Source organism: Diabrotica virgifera, chromosome 9 (genome assembly GCF_917563875.1).
Source record: "Diabrotica virgifera virgifera chromosome 9, PGI_DIABVI_V3a".
NCBI lineage: Eukaryota > Metazoa > Arthropoda > Insecta > Coleoptera > Chrysomelidae > Diabrotica > Diabrotica virgifera.
Window position 1 is genome coordinate 64,159,679 of NC_065451.1, and position 19,679 is coordinate 64,179,357.

A 19,679-nucleotide genomic window follows, 5' to 3' on the forward strand; every position below is an offset into this window, starting at 1 on the left:
TGCTTGGCTTTATAAAAAGAACCACCAGAGACTTTACAAACATCTCAGCTATTAAATCCCTTTATTTCTTCCTGGTTAGATCTCATTTCGATTACTGTTCCACAATTTGGTCCCCCTATTACTTTACTCATAAACTGAAACTTGATGCTGTCCAACACAATTTTCTGAGATATACTGGCCACTAAGATGCATGTATACTACGACTATTCTGCATTAAAGCGCATACTGAACTTACCTCCTCTTGAGGTACGCAGTAAACAAAGAGACTTAATAATTTTATTTAAAATTATCAACGGGCTGTGTAATTGCCCCGAGCTTCTCTCCAAAATATCTCTATTTGTCCCCAGTCGTTCGACTAGGCAGGTGCAAACCTTTTATGTGTCTCTTTTCATAGATTCAATTATCCTTACAACACATTTATTCCTAGAACTCTTCGATTAGCTAACTCATTAAATAACCTCGAAATTTTTAATATATCAGTTTCCCGCTTTAAAAATCATATTTCTTCCCTAACTTTTTAATACTTTCGGCCAGAGCTTTTGTATTGTTAGTGTTACATGACCTGTATGTATCAGATAACTCAAAACCGTTACACCTTGGAACATTTCTGAATTGATTTAGGTGATATCTTTTGTTTGTAATTGTACTGACCTATATGTTATCTTAGACCCGTTTGCCATTATACTAATTTCAGTACTGATTTCAGTACTAAAAATATTGGTTAGTTGGTGTCGCGAAAAAAGGTCGCCAACAATTGGTCGAGCGAAAAAATGTCGCGCACATTTGAGCGCGTATCAAAAGGTCGCCGGCGAAAAAACAGCGCCGACGAAATAAGGTCGCGTGCAATTGATCGCGCGAAAAAAGATCGCGTCATGTTTTACATTATTAAAACCATTCAATTGGTTTTCAAAAAGGTTCTAAAGAAATTCTATTTGTATACTTTAACTTTATGCATTATGAGCCGATTAGTCTTGGAATTCCATCTAATTACTTTTTAATGTATTTTGGATGTATAAGAAGATGGGAAAAATAACGTATATCTAAATACTTTTTAATGTATTTTGGATGTGTAGGAAGATGGGAAATATAGGAGAATGGGAAATTATTTCATATGGTATTTTCAGGTTATTCAAGTGAATATACTTGAAAATTGAACAATTTTTAACATGAAGAAAGTATTTTTTTTGTTCTACGTGAATAATTTTAATATATGGATCTAAATTCAGAAAGGTACTTTCTAAAAGGGTACTTTTTAAAACTAAAGTCATTTAGAAGTCAATATTGGGTTGACGAAATATTTTTTACCAATAGGTTAAAATGACTAATAAGAAAATATTTAACTGTTTGGGTCATTATTTAACAGCAATCCTTTAGTTCTATTGCATCATCTAAATCTGACCTAAGCCTGGATTAAGTGTGAAGGAAAGTTAAAGTATGCAAATGAAAACATATTTTCTGACGCGATCTTTTTTCGCGCGATCAATTGCACGCGACCTTATTTCGTCGGCGCTGTTTTTTCGCCGGCGACCTTTTGATACGCGCTCAAATGTGCGCGACATTTTTTCGCTCGACCAATTGTTGGCGACCTTTTTTCGTAGATCCTGGTTAGTTGCGCGAGTCGATTTAGTATGAAAAAGTCAGTTTGTGCCAAGTTTGTGTTTGCAACTATCCGAATTGTAATCAGCATATAGGCATGCGCTCTACCTACTAAATTTACATGAGCTTTACTCAAGGTTCATAGATAGGAGCTTTACTAATTGAGATTGCAAGTTGCAAGCCATTAACTTATTAACAATAAAAGATGGGAAGAAGTATTTTTGCAAAACTGGCAAACTTGGCTTTTATTTCTGCTATTAGAGATATATCCACACCTAGTTTGGCTAATTCTGCCTTTATTTCTTCCAAAACTTTAATTCGTGCGTTCCTATTCTATAGAGAGGGTGCTTTGGCACATACAAACATTGATCATTGATTCGATTTGTAAAACTCTATTAATGTTTCAATCTGCCTTTTTCTCCACATGTTGAAAGTTGAAATCACTATTATTATGTACCTATAAAAAAAAACAAAAGTACCTAATATACAATACAACCTCACTTTTTAATATTGTGTCAATTTCAGTACAAGAAATTAGAACATGTTTTAATTTTTAGTACTAAATCGGCGCGCGCATCTAATTTGTAGATACAATATTTTTAGTACTAATTTCAGTACTAAATTTAGCATAGTGGCAAGCGGACCTTATTCTTTTTTTGTAACTGTACTACTCATAGAATTATTTTTTCTCAAACCACTTTGTTATGTTATATTATGATAATTTATGTTATATAATTGGTTAACATTAATGTTATATAATTTAGAACACTGTAACATTTATATCTGAATAGGGCTTGCCCGTGAATAAATAAATAAATAAAAATATATGTATATACAACTTGTTAACAGAATGTTTAAGCGACAGCAACGCAGACTATGGCAAAAATATTATTGTTCCTAAAAGAGCAAATACTACTTGATGGTCATGGAGGTGATACCGCAAAAGAACTAGTTAAAGGTTATAATCAGATTAAAGGAGCATTATCCAAAACTTCGCAAGACTTTGAGCAACAATTTAAAACTTGTAGCATTGCAAATGGTTTGTACCTATAATCGAATGTGTTTACTGGAAACAGAGAGGATAGTAGGGAAGACAAACAGCACAAGTCGTATTCTTCAAGATACAAATATTGACCTTAATTCAGGAGTGGCAGCACTTACATCATTTAAATAAATTATACAGTCAAGACGTGACAATTTCGAAAGATATGAGAACATCAGAGAAGTTTAAAACTCGAAAATTTTATCGCTATAATAGATCACTTCATTACCTCTTTAAGAGGGGGGTATGGTTTGAAATATTTAATTTTTTTTATTATCTCAAATAAAAGTGCATTTTTTCAAAAATACTCTTTGAAAATTTCATATTGATCGGAGTAAAATTACCCGACATACAGAGTGTTGAATATCCCTACCTTCGACCCGCTTTGCCGCGGCTTCGCGCCAGCACGCTTGAGCGTAGTGAGAAACTTTAAACAACTGTTCGCCTTCTCTTTTGTAGATTACTCCGCAATTCAAAAAACATATTCCAATGTTCATCACTTTACGATTTGGCAGACAAATAAGAAGATAAATATGCAGTTGTCAAAACTTTAAAACGCATTTTTCTCAAAACTGCTTTTTCAAATGCGGTGGACATTGTAACTGAAAAACTACTTGACGATCTACCTGAAATTTTGCATAGATTTTCTCTAGACATTTCGTGAGGTAACAACGTCGAGATATTTTTCGTTTTGTGCTTAGTTTTTGTTCAACAATGTTAAATATGTATGTTGGTTTTCACAAAATTTTTATCAAAAATTTCGTATTTTTGATTTCTGAGTGATACCAAAAATTCAAAAATCATTAAAAATAAAAAAACTCGACGTTGTTACCTCGCGAAACTCATAAGCTAATTAAATCTTTTTGAATTTTTTGTTTCGTATGATTCAGTGATGAGTTCTGATGTCCACCGCAAAATCCATTTTTTTTAGCTGCCTGCCAAAATTTGTCACCAATGGCTTATTTTTCAATATTTTGGATTGAATTTTTTCTTAAATATTCTCTGAATTGTACTTAATATGTTTATTTAATTTAAAAATAAAATAATTCTACCATAGCTTTGAAAAAAATTCACAAAAATGTGCTTGATATGTTGATTGTTGTTGATTTCAAACCATACCCCCCCCCTAGTCAGAGGCTGTCTACATATGAATCCATTCATTCCAATTTTGGATTTTTACATCATTTTGGAAAATTGGAAAATTTAACTCTCAATAAACAAGTTATACAGCTCTTGTACTTTTTATCATTTAAAAATATATTTATAAAAGTAGATCAACATTTTTTTAATGATAGGAGGTAGGGCCCCCACACCAATTCTGCCCAGGGTCCCCCACTGCCTTAAATCCGGCTCTGCTTTCATGCATCCTCCTTTTCTTTCCATGAGTGATCGCAAATAAGTGATTGATCCCAAATAAATCTCTACTTCTTCAATTTCTTTGTCTTTCATTTTTATTTTATTAATTTGCGAGTTATCATTTTTTAAGATTTTTGTCTTCTCTGTATTTATCCGGAGACCAATCATATGTCAGAGTACTGTGTTAGCTTATCGACTTTTATTTGCATGTGAGTTCTGTTAACAGGCAGACGTCAGCAAATTCAAGATCTTCAAGCTGATTAAAGAGGTTCCATCTCCCTAATAGCACACGACGTCCAATGGACGTCCAAAATAGGTCCATTTTTGGTCCTAACGTCCATGGACTATAAATGGACGTCCTTTGGACGTCCCATGTTGGACGTCCGCCTTCGGAAGGAATAAATATGGACGTCCGACGTTGGACGTCCTTCGGACGGAATAAAAATGGACGTCCTTTGGACGTCCGACGTTGGACGTCCTTCGGAAGGAATAAATATGGACGTCCGACGTTGGACGTCCTTCGGACGGAATAAAAATGGACGTCCTTTGGACGTCCGACGTTGGACGTCCTTCGGAAGGAATAAATATGGACGTCCGACGTTGGACGTCCTTCGGAAGGAATAAATATGGACGTCCGACGTTGGACATTCTTCGGACGGAATAAAAATGGACGTCCGACGTTGGACGTCCTTCGGATGGAACAAATATGGACGTATATATACTGGACGAAATACGGACAATTCCCTAATAGCACACGACGTCATTTGGACGTCCAAAATAGGTCCATTTTTGGTCCTAACGTCCATGGACTATAAACGGACGTCCTTCGGAAGGAATAAATATGGACGTCCTTCGGACGGAATAAATATGGACGTCCTTTGGACGTCCGACTTTGGACGTCCATACTGGACGAAATACGGACGTTTTATGAACGCTTATATTGGACACATTATACCAATTACGAGATCAAATAGCAAAATAATTCAATAAAATATTAACTTGCGTTAACTTTACGTTAATGAAATACAGTCAAACCTGTCACTAACGGCCACTAAAATGAAAGAACTATTGGCCGATATAGAAAAGTGGTCGTTATTGCCAGTTTTTGTAGCCTAGATATACAGTACAACCTGTGTTACTGGCCACCTGTACTAACGGCCAGTTTAAAAATTCCCCAAACCAATTATATCTAGACTACAAAAACTGGCAATACCGGTCACCTTTCTATATCGGCCAATAGCTTTTTCATTTTTAGCGGCCGTTACTGACAGGTTTTACTGTAATTAGTGTGGGGAATTTTTAAACTGGCCGTTAGTACAGGTGGCCGGTGTTGGCAGGGGGCCGGTAACACAAGTTTTACTGTAGTTTAAATCGATTAGATCGAAAGATTAAATCTTAATTCAAAATTGTATATTAAATTATTACAATTATAAAACTATATAGTTTAATATCCAAAACATGTTTTGATTTCATGTAATGTAATGAAAATCTTATTTGTAAATTATTGGTTACAATGTTTAACAACAGGAAATATTCAAGAATAAATAAAATAAAAGTTTCCCCTAACAACAAAACATTCCAGGAATTCTACTATCAAAGTTCTATTCCGTGAACATCTGATTAAATTATGGCTGGAAAGTTACCACAAGATATTCTATGAAAAGAGTACAATGTCCTCCTGGAGGGGTAAAATTTTCCATACTCTAAAGAGAGGCCATTTACTATTCAATTTGCGTTCATTTTCAAATTTGCCGCGCGAGTATCTATGTAGCGTCGCGTGGTCATTGGTCATCAAGTCATCAATTATTTCATTTTCATCATAAGATAACCTAAAAATTTAGTAAAAATTTTGATTGGAAAAAAATGCATCGATAAGGGGGTGAAAAATGGAAATTAGTGGCTTTTTTTGCTGTACTCAACTGTACTGTTTAGTATGCTAGTTTTGGCTATGGCTGGATCTCTTAAACAATTAGTAAGTATTATAAAATCCGTTTTCAATTTTCTTTATGAAACGAATCATTTATGCATGTATTACCTGTAAATATTTTGATTTTTAATTGTAAAGAATAGAAAAATTACCGTTCATTTTAATTTTTTTTAGAATCAGCTGAAAGTGGTCTACAAAAAACCAGATATAACCAAAATAAAGATATAAAAAGTGTATTGGCTAATTGGAAGAAACAACATTGTCCATGCATAATAAGTTATTACTTTATAAACAAATATTAATACCTAGGAATGGAACCTGGATATAATCATCAAGAAGATAGCAGGAATCCCGACAAACAACTTAAATAAGTACAAGAATATTGAGGAAATCCTCCTCGATACTACTGGGCAAACTAGAAGATTGAAGAGGACAAAGCCTTTTGAACTAGTTTGAGTGATAGGTGATAGTGAAAAGCAGAGCATAGTGCGTGATGTGGCTGTGTATGTTAGAATAGTGCACGATCTTGTTAGATTAGATAAGAGACGCTATCGGGTAAGCTCTTCATTTTAAGAAACATTAGTAATTTAGGTTAAATTAAAATTGCTCATTGGTCAGTTATGACCAGATTGCTTTTTTTATGTTTGGCAAAAAGGGCGTAAGTCAGAATTGCACATTGCTAATGTTTTGATGATTTCTGGACCAGCAAAAAACTGTTGTAGACGTAAACTGTATGTACCAATAAAAAGAGCCGATTTTTCTGGTCCAGAAATCATCAAAACATTATCGATGTGCATTTCTGACTTAAGCCCTTTTTCCCAAACATCAGAGAATTGTAATGTACAAATTCTCCTATCTGATTTTTCATGAATTTTGTAGGAGACGAAAAACTATTTTTAGGATCATCTCCTGCTTTCACATGTAAATTTTGACATGTCTTGTAGTAAATAGATAGTTGAATTTACTACAAAACATGTCAAAAAATATATGAAAACAGGAGGTAACCATAAAAAAGTTTTTAGTCTCTCTTACAAAACTCATGAAAAAACAAATCGGAGGTATGTCACATCAGTGACTATATCCAGGGAATGTCTAAAAAATATACTTTGATGTCCCAAGAACCAAATATAACCTTTATATATATACAGGGTGTAACAAAAATACAGGTCATAAATTTAATCACATATCCTGGGACCAAAAATAGTTTGATTGGACCTAACTTACCTTAGTACAAATGTGCACAAAAGAAAAGTTACAGCCCTTTGAAGTTATATATTAATAGCACCAAGGGCCTTAGAGGCCCATGGCTTGAAAAGTTTGTTTTTTCTTCATTTTCACGTTTCTTTATGTACTGAGATCTTCTCTGGCTTGATATGTGATTTTTCTCCATTCCTTCCTCTTATTCATTTTTCTTTTCTGACCCTGTAACACCATTATTTCCAAATCTTTTTCGACCTCTTGCTTCCATCTATTTTCCGGTCTTCCTCTTCTCTTTCTTGAAGCTATAGTGTAGTTTAGTACCCTTTTCGGAGTCCTCTTTTTGGCATCCTTTCAATGTGACCTCGTGATCTAAGTCTCTGTGCCTTTATCACTCATTTGAAGTTACAAAATGAAAAGTGATTTTTTCCAATGTATCGAAAACAATGTGCTTTTGTGCACGTTTCAATTTAATTATTATTGTAGTACCTACCATTTAAACAACGTTTTAAAAACTTTTTTGCCTCTTATTGCTTTTTCGAAAAGTCAATTTTTATCGAAATATTGTGAATATTTGTCAAATCCACCACATATTTGTATATGGTTAAGTACGATTATGGAGACTTGGTAATAATATGCAAACTTATTTATGCTTTACATTTTTAGGTATATTTTGAACCATATTAAAAAAGAAGCCAGACTCGATAAAACGTGCCTTATCGAAAAAATACAAAGAGGCAAAAAAGTTTTGAAAACACTCTGTTTAACTAATGGTACCTCAGTAATAGTTTAATTGGAACATACAACATTTGGGGGGTTTAAAGGAACAAAACCCCCATAAAATTTTTACGTGGACATATTAAAAAAGAAGTCGCAACTCGATAAAAACTGCCTTATTTGAAAAATACTAAGAAACAAAAATATTGAATTTAACTAATGGTACCACAATAATAAAATTGAATTGGAACATACACAAAAGTTTGGGAGGATTTAAGGGATCAAAACCCCCATAAAATTTTTATGGGGTGCACAAATTTCACCATAATTTTTCTTTAAGATATTCCTGCCATAATAATGTCACATGTCCATTTTCAATAAAAAATCGCTAATAGTTTTCAATATAATCGAAAAAATCCATTTTCATTTTGTAATTTCAAAGGGCTGTAACTTTTTATGTGCATATTTGTACAAGGTAAGTTAGGTTCATTTGAACTATTTTTGGTCCCAGAATAATGTGATTTAATTTATGACCTGTATTTTTGTTACACCCTGTATATACAGCCCATTACGCACCACCTTAAAAATTGGGCATTTTTGATGTCTCGAATTTCCTAAACCTGTTGTTGCATCTAGGTGATTTTTTTTATAATATTCTAGCCTAGGCCCTAGAATATGTTACCTCCTTATGCTTGTCATGCACAGGGAGCTATACTGTAATATATATTATATCACATTACTATAGAGAGCGATATGATATAATATACATATATTACAGCATGACAAGCTTAAGGAGGTAACCTATAGCCTAGGCTATAATATTATAAAAACATCACTTAGATGGGACAACAGGTTTAGGAAATACGAGACATCAAATATACCCCATATTTAAGGTGGTGCGTTAATTTCTTGGAGAAGTGTATTGTAATTTAATGTAAATACTGTAATATCCAATAATTGTAATTTGATATAAGATGAAATATAAGTTCCTTAAAAAATATATTTTTTATTTCCCACAATACATTCTCCACAGGTCTAAATATCGTCGCTAGACGTCCACCGAATGACCTTCCAGGACGTTAGATGGATGTTCAGCAGCAAGACATTGGACCAAACTGGGACATCCTATGAATGCCCAAATGACGTCCACCGAACGTCCCCTCCGACGTTAGGTGGACCTCCATTGGACGTTTAACAACTTGGCCTTTGGACCAAAATTGGACGTCCTGTTAAGGTCCAATTCACGTCCCCTAGGACGTCCGATTAAGGTCCAATTCACGTCCCCTAGGACGTCCGATTAAGGTCCAATTTACGTCCGATTAAGGTACAATTTACGTCCGCTTAAGGTCCCATTTACGTCCGATTAAAGTCCAATTTACGTCCGATTAAGGTCCAATTTACGTCCGATTAAGGTCCAATTTACGTCCGATTAAGGTCTAATTTACGTCCGATTAAGGTCAAATTTACGTCCTATTAAGGTCCAATTTATGTCCGATTAAGGTCCAATTTACGTCCGATTAAGGTCCAATTTACGTCCGATTAAGGTCCAATTTACGTCCCCTAGGACGTCCGATTAAGGTCCAATTTATGTCCGATTAAGGTCCAATTTACGTCCGATTAAGGTCCAATTTACGTCCCCTAGGACGTCCGATTAAGGTCCAATTTGCGTCCGATTAAGTTCCAATATACGTCCCCTCGGACCTTAGATGGACGTCCAATGGACGTTCGGTAGCGCGACATTTGGACCAAAATAGGACGTATAAAGGACGTTCCTCGGACGAAAACGGACGTCCAAAGGACGTCCCTAAAGTCCGTGAAGGACGTCCAATGGACGTCCATTGGACGTCCTTGTGCTATTAGGGCTAATGCCTGTCCGATCATCTGTTACTTTCCTCATAATCCAGTCTACCAAGATAAGGAACAAAGTAGGAGATAAGATAAAACCATTGATTAATAAATATAGGGGAGAAGATACGAAACTAAACGTGCGTTTATGTACGACACCAGTGGTTTTAGAAATAGATGGCGTTAGCAGCTTTCTAGGTACGAGATTGAATTTACCTGAGACGTAATCAGGTAGATTTGGTTGTCGGAATTTGCGGTCGGCCGACTGGATTATAATAGAACGTATTTATTTCTTTTCATTCATTTATATTTGAGTTATCATTCAACTGTTCAACGATAATAGTGGCATGATTATGACAATCTTTAAAATAATTATTGAAGTTAGCACCTATTTCTAAACTCGTTTTTAAATTAACAAGAATTGTAGTTGTAATTTGTCTTTTAATTTAAATTCTTGAAAGAAATCAAGTATTCCAAATAAAAAAATTATTTAACGAGATACATACTCACTGGGTGATTTTAGATATTGTACATTTATCTTTGCCTCATAATCTCGATAAAAAATTAGGTAGGTAATTTCGTTAATTACAGTCACTTGTCACTTCTGATGATTGTATATTTTGTTTGGAGATATTGCAACGGTATTTACTTAATATAAAATTGACTAAGTAACCGCTCGGCCACTTTAAACTCTTATTCTGGGCTAATTAGCAAAATTCATGGAAAAGTTATTTATAGTATTTTTACTACAAAAACGTTATTACGTAGGTCAAAATTTTTGACGTAAGAGAACTGTCAAAACATTAGAATGTGACTTTTCATTATTGCTATATTTATTATAAACACGGCAATAATGAAAAGTCACATTCTAATGTTTTGACAGTTCTCTTACGTCAAAAATTTTGACCTACGTAATAACGTTTTTGTCATGTTTTTGTAGTAAAAATAAGATCCTATATATTAATAATATAGGTATGCAAAGTCCGCAGATAGTGTGCTACTTTTTTTATAAATAAAATGGCGTCGACAAATCGTATTTTTTTCAATTATTTCTCTATAACTCCGAAGATTTTAACTTTACAACAAAAACACCCAAATAAAAATTCACCGCAATTAAATTCTGCATAGAGATATGTTCTTCACGATTTGCTCCGACGAAAATTTTCCTCGGAAAATGCGGGTTTTCCTAACAAAAACTCTAATTTTCAAATAAAGTTTTAGGTAAGTAATTATTAATCAATAATTAAATAACTTGTGACATCAAAGCTTTCTTGGTATAGATTGTAATTCCAGAAGCCGGTGAAAATTAAACGAATATTTTAGCAACAACTCAATTGTTAATTAACAATTTACGATCGCAATAATAACCAAAATAATCATGATACATTGATCAAACTTATAAAGATTATAAAGATGAGATGCTTATTTAATATTTTATCGACAAAATATAAATTTTTCTTTTTTTTGCATAATCTTTCAATTTTGAAAAAAAAATAGTTATAATACGCTGCTGGTCTAATTAGTAAAGTACAAAGAAAGGTTATTTACCAGCAATTTTATTGCTGGAATCGAATTATAAGATCCTATATATTATTAATAGTGTGTATTTGGATTCCGAGCAGTAAAGACGTACCATATCGCTCTCGAGATCCAAAAGTTTTTGTGCCGGTCTCGGCTATCGGCCGGGACTAGTTTATGGTAATTATAGTGAAATAAAAAGTAAAAAACGATTTGAGTGATTAATTCTAAATGACTATGTGATTAATTTTAAACTCAGTGGCGTACTATATTAAGGAAATGTACCACCAAAATCAAGTGCCAAATGGGGGGTTGTATAATGTGCCCCAAATATATACACAGCCTCAACAACCTCCAGTAATATCGCCCCCATTTTATGGATTCCCGAGCAGCCAACAGACAACAAACCAATATATCCCGCCTACTCCATTCCCAAACAATAATCACCAACATAACCAAAACCTCCCTGCACCTCAAATAGATCAACCAAATACATCAAATGCTTCCCAATACATCCTAAGTGGAGAGGAACTTGTCATGGAAAACTCAAGCGACGAAGACGACGAAACCATAGAAAATGTCCATGATTGGCAAACAGTCAAAAAAATTACAAAAAAAAGAAAAGCAAACCCCAAAGATGATAACACAACAACAATGCAAGTGAGTACAAACAACAGATTTGAACCATTAGAGAACCTAACTGATAATAATAACACACCAGTAACACCTAAACCTCCACCTATATTTATCTATGGGGTAAATGATATCAAAAAGATGACTGAAAACCTATCGACTGTCATTAAAGCAGAAGGCTACCAGTCAAAAGCTCTCCCAAATGACACAATAAAAATAAACACAAAAACTATTGAGTCATACAGAAAACTTATACAGCATTTAAATAGTAGCAAAATAGTTCACCACACATACCAAGCAAAACAAGATAGAGCTTATAGGGTAGTTATAAGAAATTTACACCACTCGATGCCAGTTGAAGAAATAAAAAGTGAACTAGCTAAATCAGGGCATACTATCCGTAATATCATTAACGTATTACACAGAGTCAATAAATCACCACTGTCAATGTTCTATGTGGACCTAGAACCGAAAGAAAACAACAAACACATTTATACACTGGATTCTATCGGCAATATGAAAGTCAGCTTTGAACCTTCTCACAGAAAGAAAAATATAACACAGTGTCAGCGCTGTCAACGTTATGGACACACAAAAGCGTATTGTATACAAGACCTTACGCATGCGTGAAATGTGGAGGAAGTCATCCAACGCCAGAATGTACAAAACCCAGAAATACACCAGCAAAATGTGCCCCGTGTAACGGAGAACACACTGCAAACTATAAAGACTGCGTAATTTACAAGGACTTGCAAAATGTAAGAAATAATAGACAACGCGGAAATCCGTCAACCCATAATAATCAGAACCCACATCAAAATGTTAACCCAGCACCAACTTCACAGTATCAGAGTCAACAATCACAGTACCAACAACAGAATGGAACCCAATCCTATGCCCAAGCAGTAAGAGCAGGAAATCAAGTAGCTGACATAGAGTCTCAGATGAACTTATTCTTAAACGAATTTAAAGCAATGTTCACCCAACTAATGAATCAAAACAGATGATCCTTACCACGCTAACAACATTAATTAATAAAATTCATTAGATCTGTTCGAATAGCCGAATGGAACGCAAATGGTTTAGCAAACCATAAAGCAGAAGTAATCCAATTCCTAGAGGACAACATAATAGACATCCTCTTTGTATCCGAAACGCATTTCACAGAAAGAAGCGTAATTAAAATACCTCAATACTCAGTCTACCACACGAGTCACCCAGATGGAACAGCCCATGGAGGATCTGCAATAATTATAAGGAACAATATACAACATCATCAAATACCGGAACATAAAACAGATAAGCTACAAGCAACAATACTTAATATAAATGCCAGGCCTTGGAACTTCGAAATTGCTGCAATATATAGCCCTCCTAGACATAGAATCACAACTGAAGAATACGAAGAACTATTCAACAAGCTAGGTAACAAATTCATTGCTGGAGGTGATTGGAATGCTAAGCATACGAATTTAGGTTCACGACTCATTACAACAAAAGGCAGAAGCCTAATAGATGCCATCAACAACACAAACTGCACCTACTTATCGACGGGACAACCAACGTACTGGCCGTCCGATACAAATAGACAACCAGATCTACTCGTCTTCTTCATCCTAAAAGGAATTGCAGCAAACTACACAAACGTAGAAGCAAATTGGGATCTCTCGTCTGACCACACACCAATCATAGCAACAATCAGCACCCACATAATCAAACGACCTGAAATACCCAAGTTGACTTCCTCTAAAACTAATTGGTGTAAATTCAAGTACCAGCTTGACACGAATATAAATCTTGGAATCAGACTCAAAGAAAAAGATGACATAGATAAGGCTATAAACCACTTCACCTGTCAAATTCAGCAAGCTTCATATCGAGCTACACCATCAACTCCAAAGCAAGAAAACAAAAATACCACTTCGAATTATATTAGACAACTATAATAGTCGAAAAACGAAGAGCAAGAGGTAGATGGCAAAGAAGCCGCAACATTAATAACAAACACGAATATAATCGATTAACCAGACAATTAAAAACAGCGCTAAATGAAGCACGCAATGCCACATTTGAACACTACATTAGTACCTTGTCTAAAGAAGATCACTCAATATAGAAGGCAACAAAACACTTAAAGAGACCTACAGAACACAACTCGTCAATTAAGAAAGATGATGGGTACTTGGGAAAGATCAGACGAGGAAAAAGCTTCAGCATTTGCAGAATACTTAGCTCGTATTTTTAAAGAACACCAAGTAGAGAATAATGATGATGGAAACTTAATAAGAGACTTCCTGGATAGTGCTTGCCCTATGACGCTCCCAATAACACCATTCAATACATCAGAAGTTAAACTAGAAATAGAAAAATGCAATAACCACAAAGCACCTGGATTTGACCTAATAACAGAATTAATACTGAAACATCTTCCGAGAAGAGCATTGGTCATGCTAACTACAATATACAATAGTGCACTCAGACTGACATATTTCCCAATCACATGGAAATTTGCGCAAATAATAATGATTCACAAACCGGGTAAACCTCCAAATAAAACATCATCCTATCGACCAATCAGTTTCTTGCCGATAATGTCTAAGATCTTCGAAAGACTACTACTTGGTAGACTGAAGAATGACATTAACCTAGATGTAGAAATACCCACACACCAGTTTGGTTTTAGAGAGAGACACTCCACAACACAACAGACTCACAGAATTATAACAAAAATCCTTACTGCTATTGAGGAAAAAAAATATTGCACAGCGGCATTCTTAGATGTAGAAAAGGCATTTGATAGAGATGGCATACTGGACTTTTATACAAACTCAAATGTATTCTTCCAACCCCCTACTACCTAATCATGAAATCCTACATTGAAGATCGTTACTTCCAAGTAAAATATAACACAGCAACTTCCACATATTTTCCCATTAAATCAGGTGTACCACAGGGTAGTGTCCTGGGCCCTCTCCTTTACCTATTATTTACCGCAGATATCCCAACCACTGAAACAACCCAAATCTCAACATTCGCTGATGACACCACCATAATCGCTGTCAATGAGGACCCTATTATCGCGTCTGCACAACTGCAAAACCACCTTGACCAATTGGGAACATGGCTCAACAAATGGAAGGTGAAAGTAAATGAAATGAAGTCAACCCAAGTTACATTTCCAAACCGATATGTATGTCCAATGTCTGTTGGACCATATGTCCAATAATAACACTAAATGATACACAATTACCAGTCAGCACGCAAGTCAAATATTTGGGACTAACCCTTGACAAAAGATTAACATGGAAGCCGCACATTCAAGCCAAGAAAACCCAGATCAACATCAAAATACGACAAATGAGTTGGCTTATTGGTCGAAAATCAAAACTCAATATTGAAAATAAACTGCTCCTGTATAAAACTATGATAAAACCAATTTGGACCTATGGTGTTCAACTCTGGGGTTGCTCAAAGCCATCAAATATCAAGATAATACAAAGAGTCCAATCAAAAATATTGAGGATGATATTCAACGCACCCTGGTATGTAAGCAATAAAACCCTACACGAGGACTCAGCTACACCCTTGGTAGAGGAAGAAATTCCAAGGATCACAAAGAGCTACCTTGATGGACTGAGAAGTCATCCAAATGATGAAGCAAGACTGCTGAACACTCCTCCCGAATTCGCAAGACGACTGAAGAAACTATGGCCAACAGATTTAATAAATTAAAATAAATAAAATAAATACATATTGTGATCAAATGTAAAAAATTATAATAGGAGGGTTGCCACAGGGCAGCTTCTCCCTCATGTATTTAACATTCAAACTATTTGCTTATAGCTTCGATGAAGCAGATTGTAAATTAAAATATGTAATAAAAAAAATATTATTAATATAGGTATGCAAAGTCCGCAGATAGTGTGCTACTTTTTTTATAAACAAAATGGCGCCGACAAATCGTATTTTTTTCAATTATTGCTCTATAACTCCGAAGATTTTTTCCGATTTGCTCCGACGAAAATTTTCCTCGGTAAATGTGGGTTTTCCCAACAAAATCTCGAATTTTCAAATAAATTTTTTGAGCCAATAATTATTTATCAATAATTATATAGCTTGGTGAAATAAAAGCTTTCTTGGTTTAGATTATAAATTCAGAAGCCGGTGAAAAAGAAACGAATATTTTAGCAACAATTCAATTGTTAATTAACAATTTACAGTCGCAATAACAACCAAAATAATCATGAGACATTGATCAAACTTAGAAAAATTATAAAGGTGTGATGCCTATTTAATATTTTGTCGACAAAATATAAATTTTTTATTTTTTTGCATAATCTTTAAATGTTTAAAAAAATTTGTTATAAAAAAATTAACATTTCTCAGAAATTGTTTATTATATTCTAATTTTATAAAATACTTAAAATGCGTATTTCATAGGTCTTGAAAATGAATGCTTTAAAAAAAATTTCCAACGATTTGCAAAAAAGTTATGAAACAGCAAAGTAAATATACGAATTCTCCGTTGTTTATAATTTGTTTTAATTGTTTCAAAGCTTAAAAGTGAGTCTATGGTACAATCTAATTACTCACAAAGAATGCCAAAAATTAGTGCAATGGTTATATTTTAATCGTTATATTAAAAATGGTTATATTAGATTAAAAATACTTTTTTTTGTAATTTTTAGCGCAAAAGTAGGCCTGATACAGAGTCGGAGCTAAAATGCTCACTCGAAGCGACTGACACGCAACATACATTATTTATAAAAGTGCACGTCTCGCGCGGCCGGTCGTCGCCCCGAGTGAAAATTTTAGCTACAGTGCTGTATTATTCTACTTTCGCGCGTGTAAATTACAAAAAAATATATTTATAATCTTTAATTAAAATATAACCATTAAACTGATAATCGATATTTTTTGTAAATAATTATCTTGTACTTTAAACTCACTTCTACGCTTTGAAAGAATTAAAAAAAATTATAAACACCGTAGTAATCGTATGTTTACTTTGCTGTTTCATAACTTTTTTGCAAATGGTTGCAAAAAAGTTTTAAAGCATTCATTTTCAAGATATTTGAAATGCGCATTTTAGCTATTTTTTAAAATTACAATATAATAAAAACTTTCTGAGAAACGTTAATTTGTTTATAACTATTTTTTTAAACATTTAAAGATTATGCAAAAAAATAAAAAATTTATATTTTGTCGACAAAATGTTAAATAGGCATCTCATCTTTATAAGATTTCAAAGTTTGATCAGTGTATCATAATTATTTTGGTTATTATTGCAACCGTAAATTATTAATTAACAATTGAATTGTTGCTAAAATATTCGTTTAATTTTCATCAGCTTCTGGAACTATAATCTAAACCAAGAAGGATTTTAAGTCACCAAATTATTTAAATATTGGTAGATAATTACTTATCTAAAACTTTATTTGAAAATTAAAGATTTTGTTGGGAAAACCCGCATTTTCCGAGGAAAATTTTCCCCTCTATAATTTATCAATCAACGATAAAACCTTGTAGTTGTTTAACACCGCTTTCAATATCTATTTCTTGTGATCACTCCCTCGTGTTCTAGTCTAGCTTTATACCCATCATAAAACAGTTTGATCAGGTTAATAATTTTTGTTGGTAGACCATATACTGTCTCAAAAATTTTCCACATTTGTTCCCTATTGACCGACTCGATCGAAAGCCTTTTCAAAGTCGATAAAACTTACATTTATGTCTTTCTGCCATTCATTAGCTTGTTCTAGGATAATTCTTAAGGTGCATATGTGATCTAAAGTGGAGCGTTTAGCACGAAAGCCTGCTTGGTTACTTCTCAGTTTCTTGTCCAATTGTTCTTTCATTACTTCGATCAGAATTTTTGTTAGCACCTTGGATGAGGCGCTTAATAGAGTTATTGCACGCCAATTTTTACAGTTACTCATGCAGATCTCACACACACACATTGTTTGATCTGCTTGTCTAGATAATGTTTAGAAGAAATGCGTTCAATGTGCTTCCCCGTTTAGGATTTTGTCCTCTTCAGGGTTTGAGGTGAATGTATTGTGTTGGCAGCAAAAGCAAACAGTCCGAAAAATACACTGGGGCAAGCGCCGTGTCCTGGTGTTCTTGGATCCTGGGTTATGCCGGACGGTGGTGTCCAGAAGGCTAAGAAGTCAACAGAGAAGAAAGTTTGATGGATTGTTGTTGGTTCCATAGACATTTACGTGTACTGTCCGTGCTTTGCTCTCGACCAGTCTCCCTAGAAACCATTGTACAACGACAGGCGAACCTGCGTCCCTCGTCGGCGGTCAGGAGGTGGCTTTGAGCGCAGCGTGGACAGTGTGCGTTCGAGTGGAGAAAATAGTTGCGGCTATTTTCTTGGGACGAACAGGTATAATTGTGCAATGAAGTTGGGAAACCGCAAAAAACCAACTTCTCCCTGTTCGGGGTAGGGAAGAGGAAATGTTAGAGGTGGGTACGGTAGGCTAACGGGGTAGCCTCAAGGATGTTTTCGTACTCCACCGGGAGTTCGTCAATGCATGTTTGCATTAGAGCGGACGGTACATGAATCTTTTTGCGTTTGGGCTTTCGGTGGAGTACGTGGCCGGAAGATGAACAGGAACATTTGAGAGATTCTTGTGTGTCGGAAGGGGGGCCGTTGATTACTTTGATTGTGAAGTTCCTGTTCAGAGAGTTTATTCTCTCGGTGATTTTGGGGGTGTTCGAGATGTTATGGATTTCGTTTGAGGGATATCGCCAGTGCTCATAGTTGCATCTACGCAAGATTCTACGTTCTGTTCTCAACAACCTCTCTTGTTTTTGTCTTGAACAAAGAGAGTAGATACATGATTTGTACTCCATGACGGGTCGAATAAAGGTCTTGTAAGTGTGAATGAGAGTCTTCTTGTGTGTCTTGCCAATTTTTCCCGAGAGAGCGTTGAGAAGTCTGGCCCTGTTCCTTACGCTATCTAAAGTTGCCTTTAGATCTGCGTCCCAGTTGAGAGTCCTGGTGAACAGTACTCCCAAATAGTTCGCAGTCGGGCTAACAACAAGCCTTTCTCCCAACAGTCTCACCCAGGCAACCAAACGACGTTTTTATAACGTAGATAACACGTCATAAAAATGACCAATTGACGTGTTTCTATGACGTAGTACTGACGTTGAAAATCACGTGTATTTGTCTCATCGATTTGACGTCATAATTGTGACGATTTTAAAACGTAATCGTATCTACGTTTTTTTCACATCGGTAAAACCACGTCTTTAATACTTTCAAAAAGTGACCTCTTTCAGATGTTTCAAAATAGTATAAAAAAAATAGGTACATAACATAAAACCTATAGGCCTACGTCCCATGTGTCGAAGATATAAGTACTACCACTTGTTTAAGATCGCTTGTGCGCTAGGCTTGAAGCATCATTGATTCTGCCTGATTGTACCAGCCCTCACATGGCTCACATTATAGAATTTTCACTAGTTATATACCTACTTACTGTGTCAAAACTGAAACAACATATATATGAAACTAATAAATAATTTATTAACAAATTATCCAGCATACTAATATCTTAATTTAACGCTGTCTTAATATCTTCATTTAACGCTTAATTAAAAACAAATAAACGTAACCTCAAATAGTTGTCAAGAAGAATTACTGCATTAAACTAACTCACTGAGCAAAAACATATAAAAATCTCTTAATTTACACGTTTCTTCAACTAAATATCTAAATGAAAAGTCTTATTTTATCACACAAGACACAAACCACGTAAACAATAAATGAGAAATTTCTTATGAACATTTAGCGTTATCTATACCTAAACGAAATTGTTTAGAGTCAATACAAACGAG